The sequence below is a fragment of the Leptodactylus fuscus genome, chromosome 2 (genome assembly GCF_031893055.1).
Source record: "Leptodactylus fuscus isolate aLepFus1 chromosome 2, aLepFus1.hap2, whole genome shotgun sequence".
NCBI lineage: Eukaryota > Metazoa > Chordata > Amphibia > Anura > Leptodactylidae > Leptodactylus > Leptodactylus fuscus.
In genome coordinates this window covers 241,624,356-241,638,561 of record NC_134266.1, presented here as the reverse complement: position 1 = coordinate 241,638,561, position 14,206 = coordinate 241,624,356, and the positions used below count along the sequence as shown (strand labels likewise).

At 40.9% G+C, this 14,206-nt stretch overlaps 1 protein-coding gene across 3 annotated transcripts in view; it reads right to left on the bottom strand.

Annotated features, from left to right (window-relative positions):
• The window catches only part of DCLK1 (doublecortin like kinase 1), a 289,553-nt gene extending 278,328 nt beyond the window's left edge, over positions 1-11,225 (bottom strand). For 2 of the 3 annotated variants that reach the window (XM_075265954.1, XM_075265952.1), the window contains exon 1: positions 10,971-11,225. The gene's annotated coding sequence lies outside the window, so the exon portion shown is untranslated. The remainder of the gene's footprint in view (positions 1-10,970) is intronic. The other variant, XM_075265953.1, reaches the window with a different exon arrangement.
• Between the last annotated feature and the right edge of the window lie 2,981 nt (positions 11,226-14,206).

The following is a 14,206-nucleotide window of genomic DNA, read 5'->3' as shown; positions in this document are numbered from 1 at the left end:
AATTGTGGGTGCACGTAACCCCCATATATTCTTTGAATTCCCAGTCAGACAATGGCACTGTATACCAGTAGTAAAAATTGTGGGTGCACATAACCCCCATATATTCTTTGAATTCCCAGTCAGACAATGGCACTGTATACCAGTATTAAAAATTGTGGGTGCACATAACCCCCATATATTCTTTGAATTCCCAGTCAGACAATGGCACTGTATACCAGTATTAAAAATTGTGGGTGCACGTAACCCCCATATATTCTTTGAATTCCCAGTCAGACAATGGCACTATATACCAGTATTAAAAATTGTGGGTGCACATAACCCCCATATATTCTTTGAATTCCCAGTCAGACAATGGCACTGTATAGCAGTATTAAAAATTGTGGGTGCACGTAACCCCCATATATTCTTTGAATTCCCAGTCAGACAATGGCACTATATACCAGTATTAAAAATTGTGGGTGCACATAACCCCCATATATTCTTTGAATTCCCAGTCAGACAATGGCACTGTATACCAGTATTAAAAATTGTGGGTGCACGTAACCCCCATATATTCTTTGAATTCCCAGTCAGACAATGGCACTGTATACCAGTATTAAAAATTGTGGGTGCACATAACCCCCATATATTCTTTGAATTCCCAGTGAGACAAAGGAACTGTATAGCAGTATTAAAAATTGTGGGTGCACGTAACCCCCATATATTCTTTGAATTCCCAGTCAGACAATGGCACTGTATACCAGTATTAAAAATTGTGGGTGCACATAACCCCCATATATTCTTTGAATTCCCAGTCAGACAATGGCACTGTATACCAGTATTAAAAATTGTGGGTGCACATAACCCCCATATATTCTTTGAATTCCCAGTGAGACAAAGGAACTGTATACCAGTATTAAAAATTGTGGGTGCACATAACCCCCATATATTCTTTGAATTCCCAGTGAGACAAAGGAACTGTATAGCAGTATTAAAAATTGTGGGTGCACGTAACCCCCATATATTCTTTGAATTCCCAGTCAGACAATGGCACTGTATACCAGTATTAAAAATTGTGGGTGCACATAACCCCCATATATTCTTTGAATTCCCAGTGAGACAAAGGAACTGTATAGCAGTATTAAAAATTGTGGGTGCACGTAACCCCCATATATTCTTTGAATTCCCAGTCAGACAATGGCACTGTATACCAGTATTAAAAATTGTGGGTGCACATAACCCCCATATATTCTTTGAATTCCCAGTCAGACAATGGCACTGTATAGCAGTATTAAAAATTGTGGGTGCACGTAACCCCCATATATTCTTTGAATTCCCAGTCAGACAATGGCACTATATACCAGTATTAAAAATTGTGGGTGCACATAACCCCCATATATTCTTTGAATTCCCAGTGAGACAAAGGAACTGTATAGCAGTATTAAAAATTGTGGGTGCACGTAACCCCCATATATTCTTTGAATTCCCAGTCAGACAATGGCACTGTATACCAGTATTAAAAATTGTGGGTGCACATAACCCCCATATATTCTTTGAATTCCCAGTGAGACAAAGGAACTGTATAGCAGTATTAAAAATTGTGGGTGCACGTAACCCCCATATATTCTTTGAATTCCCAGTCAGACAATGGCACTGTATACCAGTATTAAAAATTGTGGGTGCACGTAACCCCCATATATTCTTTGAATTCCCAGTCAGACAATGGCACTATATACCAGTATTAAAAATTGTGGGTGCACATAACCCCCATATATTCTTTGAATTCCCAGTCAGACAATGGCACTGTATAGCAGTATTAAAAATTGTGGGTGCACATAACCCCCATATATTCTTTGAATTCCCAGTGAGACAATGGCACTGTATACCAGTAGCAAAAATTGTGGGTGTATATAGCCCCAATTCTATTGCTAGGGGACTTGCAGGGTATTTCTGAGGTGAAGGTGGGGGGGCACACCGTTGGAACGGGGATTTGGGGTGTATATATGGGGTATACGGGAATACACTGTCAGTGTGTTCCATTCAGGATCCTGGGAAAGCTGGGTTGCGGCGATTGAGCCCGTCAGTGCCACGTTACACTGACAAGCTTCTCCCTGGAATTGAAGTTATATGTAAGCCCAATATATTCTTTGAATTCCCAGTGAGACAATGGCACTATATGGCAGTAGCAAAAATAGTGGGTGTATATAGCCCCAATTCTATTGCTAGGGGACTTGCAGGGTATTTCTGGGGTGAAGGTGGGGGGGCACACCGTTGGAACGGGTATCGGGGGTATATATCGGGTATACGGGAATACACTGACAGTGTATTCCATTCAGGATCCTGGGAAAGCTGGGTTGCGGCGATTGAGCCCGTCAGTGCCACGTTACACTGACAAGCTTCTCCCTGGAATTTAGCTCTTATAAGAGCTGTTGGTTGTCTTCTCCTTCCTATCCTAGCCTGTCCCTGCCTACCCAGAATCTAAGCCCTAGCTAGCTGGACGGAAACCTCCGTCCTCGGTGAATTGCAAGCTCAGAATGACGCGAAGCTGGGCGGCGCTGTTCTTTTAAATTAGAGGTCACATGTTTTCGGCAGCCAATGGGTTTTGCCTACTTTTTTCAACGTCACCGGTGTCGTAGTTCCTGTCCCACCTACCCTGCGCTGTTATTGGAGCAAAAAAGGCGCCAGGGAAGGTGGGAGGGGAATCGAGTAATGGCGCACTTTACCACGCGGTGTTCGATTCGATTCGAACATGCCGAACAGCCTAATATCCGATCGAACATGAGTTCGATAGAACACTGTTCGCTCATCTCTAATAAACTACTTAAAGTGAATCTGTAAGGACATTTCTACTGCAATGTGTGAAAGCAGGATATAATAGGAGGAGAGAAGCTGAGCTCAGTGATATATAGGGTTATATGATAGAGGAGAGAAGCTGAGCTCTGTGATATATAGGGTTATATGATAGAGGAGAGAAGCTGAGCTCTGTGATATATAGGGTTATATGATAGAGGAGAGAAGCTGAGCTCTGTGATATGTAGGGTTATAGGATAGAGGAGAGAAGCTGAGCTCTGTGATATATGGGGTTATATGATAGAGGAGAGAAGCTGAGCTCTGTGATATATAGGGTTATATGATAGAGGAGAGAAGCTGAGCTATGTGATATATAGGACTATATGATAGAGGAGAGAAGCTGAGCTCTGTGATATATAGGATTATATGACAGAGGAGAGAAGCTGAGCTCTGTGATATATAGGGTTATATGATAGAGGAGAGAAGCTGAGCTATGTGATATATAGGATTATATGATAGAGGAGAGAAGCTGAGCTCTGTGATATATAGGGTTATAGGATAGAGGAGAGAAGCTGAGCTCTGTGATATATGGGGTTATACGGTATGATAGAGGAGAGAAGCTGAGTTCTGTGATATATAGGACTATATGATAGCTCTGTGATATATAGGGTTATATGATAGAGGAGAGAAGCTAAGCTCTGTGATATACAGTATAGGATTATATGGTAGAGGAGAGAAGCTGAGCTCTGTGATATATAGGGTTATATGATAGAGGAGAGAAGCTGAGCTCTGTGATATATAGGGTTATATGATAGAGGGAGAGAAGCTGAGCTCTGTGATATATAGGTTATATGATAGAGGAGAGAAGCTGAGCTCTGTGATATATAGGGTTATATGATAGAGGAGAGAAGATGAGCTCTGTGATATATAGGGTTATATGATAGAGGAGAGAAGCTGAGTTCTGTGATATATAGGTTATATGATAGAGGAGAGAAGCTGAGCTCTGTGATATATAGGGTTATATGATAGAGGAGAGAAGCTGAGCTCTGTGATATATAGGTTATATGATAGAGGAGAGAAGCTGAGCTCTGTGATATATAGGGTTATATGATAGAGGAGAGAAGCTGAGCTCTGTGATATATAGGGTTATATGATAGAGGAGAGAAGCAGAGCTCTGTGATATATAGGGTTATATGAGAGAGGAGAGAAGCTGAGCTCTGTGATATATAGGGTTATATGATAGAGGAGAGAAGCTGAGCTCTGTGATATATAGGGTTATATGACAGAGGAGAGAAGCTGAACTCTGTGATATATAGGGCTATATGATAGAGGAGAGAAGCAGAGCTCTGTGATATATAGTGTTATATGATAGAGGAGAGAAGCTCTGTGATATATAGGGTTATATGATAGAGGAGAGAAGCTCTGTGATATATAGGGTTATATGATAGAGGAGAGAAGCAGAGCTCTGTGATATAGGAACAGATCTGTTACTTTTTCTTTTTCCATTGATGTCTATGTAGACGGCCGGCCACCGGTTTGCATCTGTTTTTTGCATCCGTTAAACAAATGTAACAGACATGATCTGAATAGAGCCAAACCTGTATATCATAGAACTCCACTTCTCCAGTGGAGAGTCCAACTCAATGAAAGGCAGTAATCTCTCTAGGCACACACATATAATGAAGGCTGCCAATCATTGATGAGGACCGCCCCCTGGACTCCTAAGCCTAGAAGGGAGAGAGGAAATGAATCAATGACAAACTTTGCAGCATCTTTTCAAGCGAACCTCTATATGACTCTGCTCCGCTCCTCCTGCTCTATAACATGCTGCCTGCAGATTTGGTTGCATTTACAATGTGACAGGTCCCCTTTAATGACTGTTTTTTACATGAGATGTGGCGATATTTCCCTGCTAGATCGGACAATGTAATCATTTTATTCTGCCTGCAGGAAAATCGTATTCAAAGTTATACAAATGTCAGATCTGAAAAGCAGAAGCTCCTAAAATAATCAGACGTATTGTACTGTAAAGGCATTGTGTGACTCTTCACAATGAGGGAATGTTACTGAGGTGAGAATACAAGGACATAAGGCACAGTGCAGCGCCAGGGTAACTCTAAGAACAAGGTGCCATAAATGAACAACATTCCCTATACATCTATAGGTTGAGAAAGTACATACTGTTACTGATATTGCACAATGACTTTACTTGGCATGATGTTTCGATGTTATTTTTGTGTATACGTGGGTTTCTTCCCATATGGATAAGATACAGTGTTTCGCTTTGTGTGCACAGCTGTGAATTTGATCATGTTTGGTGACCCCCAGTACTGCCCCCTTTAGTGCCCCCACACATAGTCTACTACTCCTTTATTGTCACCATACATAGTATACTACCCCTTACGTACCATAGAGAAGGACCCGGGAAAGAGACCTCCTCCTTGTATGATGAATTTATAGATATATGGACAGGGGTCTTTCTGAGCCAATTCCTTACTACTCCTAATATGTTCTATGAAAGTAGGCCCAAAGATATTTCCAAGAAGAAGGTTATTAAAGGGCTACTGGTCTTTGGGAGTCTCTGCCAATGGAAATGCTATCACTGTGATATTTTAGATTCTAAAGTTGTTTTCCTGTGATTCCTACAGGAAATGCAATCTCTAGTTATACAGATGATGATCATTATATGAGTGATTAATTTGGGAATTTAGTCTCATTGATAATTAGTCAGAAAGTCAAATTCTAAGGGACCAATTTATAACTGTTTCCAATAACCTTGCAGGGTTCTACTTAACCTTTCTTTGAATCAATACAAACAGAATTATCATAGATTATATATGCGGTGTGTATATATATATATATATATATATATATATATATATATATATATATATATCTTTACTTGACAGTTCAAGAATGTCCTTCTAGATTTTAGCAAAAGGTAAAACATTTCTTATCAATAAACCATAATCTCATTGAGTTTCCCACCCACAAGCTACTATTATACACAGGGGTGTCTTCAAACCCTCATAGTATAATGAGCGGAGGCCAAGGGCAGGTGAGTACACATAACAAACAGTGTTACTCACTTCCCCTACTCCCCTAGACTCCGGTGCAGGCCTCTGTCAAGCTATGTGTCATTACACTACTTGACCGCTCGGGACTCAGTCACATGGGATATTATACTGTGTGTGGGCCACTATGAAACATTATTCTGTGACAGGGATCTTTGGCATGAATGGAGTGGGCATGCTCTCTGAACAGCCTGAGGCCCATGATATGCTTTATCTGCCCTGATGGTAAGTCATGAATGCAGCTTACCACTCACTCCTAAACATTACTAAGCATTGGGGCCAATATGTTATATGTTGGGGAACTGTGGTGGCCATTTTATTACATTTGGGGCACTGAAAGGACCATTATATAACATGTGGGGACATAATAGTGAGTGAGGGTGCACTGATGGGGACAGTCTACTGAGTGTGGGGGGATTGATAAGGACATTCTACTGAATGTGGGGACACTGATGGGGACAGTCTACTTAGTGTAGGGGCACTGATGGGGACATTTTACTAAGTGTGGGGGAACTGTGGGGCAATTATACATTATGTGGGGGCAATAAGGGGGTCATTACACAGATGTTAACTAAGGCTTCAAATGAAGCTTTGTATTATTACCATTTATAAGTGATTGTTATTTGGGGGGTACTCAGTAGGGACATTTTCTCACTAGGGGGTAATTCACTTTAATAGGTTGGACCCACTAATATAAAGCTCCTTTCTAGCTCCAGCATCATGGTAATGATGGATTCACATCTGCGTTGTTTAGTCCTTTCTTCTGTTCTGTTGTAGGAAAAGAACAATGGTTTAAATAATAAAGATGGACCCATCTAATGACTGTAATGGAGATTTTCAGGTATCCGTTGTTCTCTCTGTGACTTCACCGGACATTTTGTCTGATACTTTAGACAGCAATGGAGCCTCCATGTAAATGTGAACATACCATAAGCCTGTCTTTCTTCTCTTATCACCTGCACTATCTGCTCGCTACTCCCCCTTCCCTCTCTATAGACTTCTAGAGACATGTATAATCTGAGTCATGTGACCTGTTGTTTGTCTCCAGATTGATATAACAGAGTCATAGTAGTGAGGAAAAGCAGAAAACAGGTTGATAAGAGCAGTAAAGAGCATGTTCCCTAATAAGATATATTATAATGATCCTATAGTCGTCTGTACTAGCCATTCATGCAAAGTTTGTTAAATCCATTGTATCTATTTAATATCAATTCAATTTACCTTTGTAATGTTCCTAAATGTCCATGAGCTGTTCATCCTGAGCTTTCTGATTCATGGCTAAAACTATATGTTAAAACTATAGAAACCCAAGAAACACTATGGCTGTCCTTCACCCCTCATATTGAATCACTCGCACGTTCATGTCACCTCCACCTCAAAAACATCTCCAGAATACGCCCTTTCCTTACCAGAGATACACTAAAGACACTTACTGTCTCTCCGATTCATTCTCGCCTTGACTACTGTAACTCCTTACTAATCGGTCTTCCCCTCACTAAACTCTCCCCTCTACAATCTATTCTGAATGCAGCGGCCAGGCTCATCTATCAGGCTAGACGCTACAGCGATGCCTCTGGTCTGTGCCAGTCACTACATTGGCTGCCTATTCATTATAGAATAAAATATAAAGTTATCACTCTCATCCACAAGGCTCTCCATAATGCCGCACCTCCCTACATTTCCTCCCTCATCTCTGTCTACCGCCCAACCCGTGCTCTCCGCTCACTCAATGACCTAACACTTACATCCTCTATTATCAGAACCTCCCACGCTCATATACAAGACTTCTCCCGAGCTGCACCACTTCTCTGGAATGCTCTACCCCGGACAATCAGATTAACTCCTAATTTCTACAGTTTCAAACTAAAGACACATCTTTTCAGACAAGCCTATCACAATTTCTAACGTAAACCCTTAACCCTCCTCTGTCCCCGCTCCCACATTTCCCCACATGATATGATGTCATCTCATGCTAACTTTATAGGTCCAAGCTCCATCCACATGTTAAAGGACACGACTGTTGACGGCTCATAAAGTCTTATGTTTGTGTAATGACAGTCACCTCTATTACAAAAGTCTCTGACCTCTGTATAAGCAATACCGCCCCTGCTACCTCTTGTGTCACCCCCTCTACCTCATAGATTGTAAGCTCTTGCGAGCAGGGCTCTCAGTTCCATTGTGTGAAATGACTTCTTTGTAATGTATCTTTCTGTCTGTATTTGAACCCTACAAATTGTACAGCGCTGCAGAATATGTTGGCGCTATATAAATAACATTTTTTATTATTATTATTAGAGATGGAAAATATACTGAGACGCCATTCAGAGCCTGCGGTAAGCAGAGTATGGGTCATATGGGTGCTGTAATGGCCGCCATCAATGAGGTACTTGGTAGATCAGAGCACTGAAAGGACTACACATGGCCACGTCTCATGGATATGTATTATGAGGCATTATAGTTTAGGTCTTAGATATTAATTTACTATACGGAAGTGTAGATATGAAGAAGTCATCCTAACAACCTATAGATTCTTTACGTTTTGATAATATAACCGCCACCATTTATGCACTGAGCATTGGTATATAATGTACCATATAGGCCCCTGTAAAGAGCCCAGTGACAATGGGAGCACCAATTCAGGTCACTCTGTGACTCCTAACCCATGGGCAAAGGTCTTCCATGTTTTTGTAGGCCCCAAAGCAAAAAGGGAGCGGGGACAAGTCCAATGATTATACTACCCCAATACTCCTTAACGGATAAGTACATATATCAGTAAGGGGGTATGTTTTGATTATAGCTATCCATATACAAGCTCCTCTGAGAAAGCCCTATATGTGCATATGATACGTACATCATATCTTCTATATACTACACAAACGGATCAATATGATGTGGCCTAGACTGTAAAAGAATATTATATGACGGCTAAATCTAGCAATAAAATCCGATATAGAATGATAAGACAATCCGCGGCCTTCTATACACACAGGCCTGGGAGCCACATAGTGTCTGCTCACTGACTCCAAGGACCAGATGCCAGATCATTTTTCTAGTTCATTTAGTCAGACTAGACCAATACAAATCTGTAGACACATGAGCACTGCAGACATGGAGAAAATTCCAGAAAACATCCCTCCGTCATCTGAATAAAAAAAAATCACATTCCTCAAACTCTCCCCGTTCTACAGGGCAAGAGGTGCAGAGTGGATTTTCCATTTAGAACAATAATAGTGACATATATCTCACCCGTCCGATTGATTTCCCATAGAGGACACACAGATATCGATAGATTCTACCTTCTAATTAACTTTCAACTTGTGAACAAGTCTAATATAAACCCGAAAGAGTCTATAGAAAATAAAAGAAATCCAAAAATTCTATACCCCGCATATATAATGTATGCTAATGTTCTATGCCATTGCCTGCACTAAGAGCAATACATGGCTATAGGCAATATAAGACATGTGTGGGAATATATTATAATATACCAGGCTGCAGCACCTGCCCTATGCCTGCCTATTCTTCCACCATACAATGTGCTGACTGTGCAGTATGTCAGCCAGACAGGGGATGCTCCAGAATCTTAGTGACTATGATATTCTCTTTAATCCCACAATGCAGGGCCCCTAAGACACATGAATTATTCCCGTCTACCCCTCCACCTTGCAAAGTGCAGTAAAATGAATGAGACGGACAACTCCCTTCTGCCCACCTCACTCCAAGTACCGTGCATTTCCGCCGCCACTTGATCTACTGCAATCCAGGGCATGGATATGGCATTTAGATGCGGTGATGTTTTATTAATCAATCCGGCTCCTGCACCGGTCTCACATTTATATGTCAGCCGCAGAGAGGGTGAGCTCAGCCCTGGCCAAGGCTCATGATGATTGAATGCCACTTGAAGCATTTTTAGGATGCCAGGCAGAACTGTATTTCTTTGTCTAATCAGTATTCTGCTATTCAGAAGCTTTAATGCAGCAAGGAAGAATAATTAACCCTTATGGTTCTCAAGTCCTCTTCATCCATTCTCGGTCCCTTCTGGAATTCGAGCGCTTCTATTTCCAAAATGCAAATTTCTATGCCCATATTGGCAATGCGGACTATTGATGGAACCGGTACATAAGTTTTGCAGTATGAGGACCTGCCCCCCTTCCTCTCCCTTATATATGAAGCTGGCAGTCTGTAGAACTATTGTCTGGCCTGTCTATCCATACACAATTACTAAAGCATCAGGACCAATTACCTCATGGGGGGGGGGATGTATAGGATGAACCTGCATCTTGTATGCATTGTCACTGTGCTGGGGGATATATACAGTGCAGCTGTCAGCATCAATTAAGGCACAATATCCAGGCCAACCCTATGGCACTTAAAGATACACATACTGATATAGTAACATATCTGTGATGTAATGCTAGTAAGATGTGTAGGAGGAACCTGCTAGGCAATGTCACTCTTTTAGAAGGTACAGACAGTACATAGGCAGATAGATAGATAGATAGATAGATAAATATTATATAATATATATATAATATATTTATAATATATAAATGGATAGATAAATATAACATATAAATATATAGATATATATATAGGGAGGCAGACATATATAGCATGCGGCTTGTGCAGCTCTGTGTAGGATGACTAGGATGATGAACCGGCATCTTCTATCATGGAAGATATATACAGCAAATCTATGGAATCCATCCCTTTCCTATCTGTATATAGACAGCTGCATAGATTAATAGATGATAATAGACAGACAGATAGATAGATAGATAGATAGATAGATAGATAGATAGATAGGTAGATATGAATATACATAGTTATATAAATGAATAGACAGATGAATAGATACACAGACAGACAGATCCTATTGCTCAGCTGGTGCCAGGGCTTGCCCAGGTCTATGCAGCAATACCCTGTGGCTCTGACACAATTGCAGTCCAGCTCAGTGACTAGGAATGTAATGAGATAGATCAGACCAGCTCTGTGCCCAGCTCTCCCCATCTTGCTGGAGGGCACAGGGCATTGATACCTCTCCTAGCACTGCCCTATAGATGCCAGCAGCCTGGGATTCGCACAGTACAATGAATGGAGCAGCCTGGCCATGACAGTGCTGGGCACTTACCTTTCTGCGGGGTAGGTGGTCGGGCACAGGCAGTGGAGGTCTCCTGGGTAGTGAGGAGCAGGGTATTGTGCCGGCACAGGCAGGCAGGCAGGCTGTCTTTGTTATGGATCTGCTGGCCCCCTGACTGACTCCCTGACTGCTGATGTGCTGAGTCTGGGCTGCAGCTGCTTTCCTTCTGCTGCTATTGCAGTGATTTGCATTAGCCCGGCCCTCATTGAGATGCTGCTCTCCTCCTCACACCAGCAGCAGCATCCTGCCAGCCCTGCCCAGCACATATGTGCCCCCCTGTGTGCCCCCAGGGAACATACTGCCCTCTACAGCCATGGGCAGCACCTCTACAACATGCCACTGGGACACCTTACTACAGCAAAGTCACACATTACATGCAATATACAGGTAGAGATAGATAGATAGATAGATAGATAGATAGATAGATAGATAGATATGAGATAGATAGATAGATAGATGATAGATAGATAGATAGATAGATAGATAGATAGATAGATATGAGATAGATAGGAGATAGATAGATAGATAGATAGATAGATGATAGATAGATAGATAGATAGATAGATAGATAGATAGATAGATAGATAGGAGATAGATAGATAGATAGATAGATAGATGATAGATAGATAGATAGATAGATAGATAGATAGATAGAAGACAGATAGATAGATAGGAGATAGATAGATAGATAGATAGATAGATAGATAGGAGATAGATAGATAGAGAGAGAGAGAGAGAGAGAGAGATATTAGATAGATAGAGAGAGAGAGAGAGAGAGAGATAGGAGATAGATAGATAGATAGATAGATAGATAGATAGATAGATAGGTAGATAGATAGATAGATAGATAGATATTAGATACTGTAGCTTTTTGGCTCTAGAGTTAATTTGTATAATGATTGATGATAAAAAGATAGCTGCATGATAGATAAATATAAGATACTAGATAGATAGATAGATAGATAGATAGATAGATAGGAGATAGATAGATAGATAGATAGATAGATAGGAGATAGATAGATAGATAGATAGATAGATAGATAGATAGATAGACAAGAAAACAAGACAGCAGTCTAGGGAGACCTTCCCAAACTTGGAATGCAGGAACCCAGTCTCTCAATCTGGGTATATATTTGGTAAAAAAAAAAAAAAAAAAAGTTCTCCACCATCATCTTCAGATGATGGAGCTCAGACCATATATCACATATTGGACTACTTAAAAAAAGCCCCTGTGTGGGATCGTATATGGTGTATGGTCTGGGCCCCAATAAACAAGGAGTTTTTCTTGATAGATAGATCAATAGATAGATAGATAAATAGGAGATAGATAGATAGATAGATAGATAGATAGATAGATATGATGGAAAAGATAATTGCAAGATAAAAAGAAAGAGTGAATAGCTTCCTTAACTTTACAGTTACTTTAACTTTGTAATACAAATGTAGATAGATAATTTATAGATAGATAGATAGATAGATAGATAGATAGATAGATAGATTAGATGGTTTGTATCTAGATAGATCTATAGATTAGACAAATAGTTACAACAGATGAGTTACATATAGATAGATGCATAGACAGACATAATGAATAGCTTTCTTACTGCTGCAGCTATTTTAATAGTAATGTACCTGTAGACAGCCAGCAGATGTGGAGAACATCCATAGAGAAGATTGTATTACATATGGATGCAATCAGCCTCCTGCATAACATAATGCACACAAATAGCACACAGTGTAGACGTCTAATCACACTTCAGTTTGATGAGCGGCACTGTATTCCCAAGTGAATGTCACATCTCCGACTCCTCCGCACCTCTACTTGGAGCTGCGGACCGGTGATGTTCTTAGGAAGCTGCAGAAACTTGACTTGTGCTGGGATAAAAGCAATTGAATGAAATAACTGGACTTTCACCATGGGCAGAGCGGTATTACCAATGAGTGCTATATATGGACCTGGGAGTAAAGGGTGCTCACTAGTGTCTCTTCTTATTGTATATGTCTTTGACAGTGCACACTGGTGGATCCACGTCTGTTACTAGGATAAGGATGGCTTATCCTTAATGGACCACCACTATCAGATTGGTGAGAGTCGGACTCTTGGCACTTGTATCAACTGCTTACATGGGCATTGGTGCTGTGGCTCTCAATCTTTACCTTGGTCCATCTACAGTACCTGTATGCCTACATAGTAGCGGTGATGCAGGGTATAGCAACTATATCCAGTTCAGTTGAATGGGATGAAGCTGCAGTAGTCTGCTCTGTTGGTACTTGTAGCATTTGTAGGAACAGATGATTGGTGGGGGTCCTGAGTGACTTAACCCCACCACGGTGATATTGATGTCATATCCTATAAATCCTGATCCCTTTAACAATTTTGCAAGCTTTAAGCCTCGGTTCACATCTGCATTTGGGCCATTCCATTCCCCTCTCCGTATGAAAAATGCGGAGAGAAAAGTCCAGCAAGCAACACTTTTCTCTCCGCATCTTTCGTGCGGAAACCACACGGACCCGATTATAGTCTAGGTAACCACTTTTTTATGCAGATTAGGTTTTCATGGACTCCCCAATTGGAAACCCATGTGCAGATGTGAACAAGGCCTTAAATAATCGATGCCGACCAAGAGTATCTGAGGCTAACTCACTGTTGTCTTTCAGCAGAAAAAAATTAAAGAAGTTCTCCGGAATAAAAGGAAAACCTAGATTTTGCTGTGTTTTTGTTTTTTAAAGCCAAAGCCACAAGTAGCTACAAAAGGAATGTGAAATATAGAGGAAGTTCGTACTCTTCTCCCTTCTACTCAATCTACTTATGGCTGTAGCTAAAAAAAATGCAGCAAAATTTGCACCAAAAAAAAAGCTGCTTTTCCGCAACGTTGGGCACGGGCTTAAAGGGGTATTCCCATAACCCTTGTTCACCAACCTTCAAGCTCTGCACTCTCTTCACTTCCTGGTTTTCTCTGCACATTGGTGGGCGGGGTTTCACTTGCTCTGCTATCTGCTATGTTTGCAGTCAGTAATGAGGGATTGGTTGTAAATGCATTACCACAGTATGAAGCTGCTGTAGAAGCTGATGTAGCAGAGCTGGATTTGAGTCAGCTTGCATTACATACAGAGGTACTGGACTCCTCCGTAAGTATCATTGACAAACTGCAATTTATAAAAACGCAAGAGTTTTTGAAAACTTAGTTTTTGAAAAACTTTTCTGCTGCAATTTTTTTTTCCT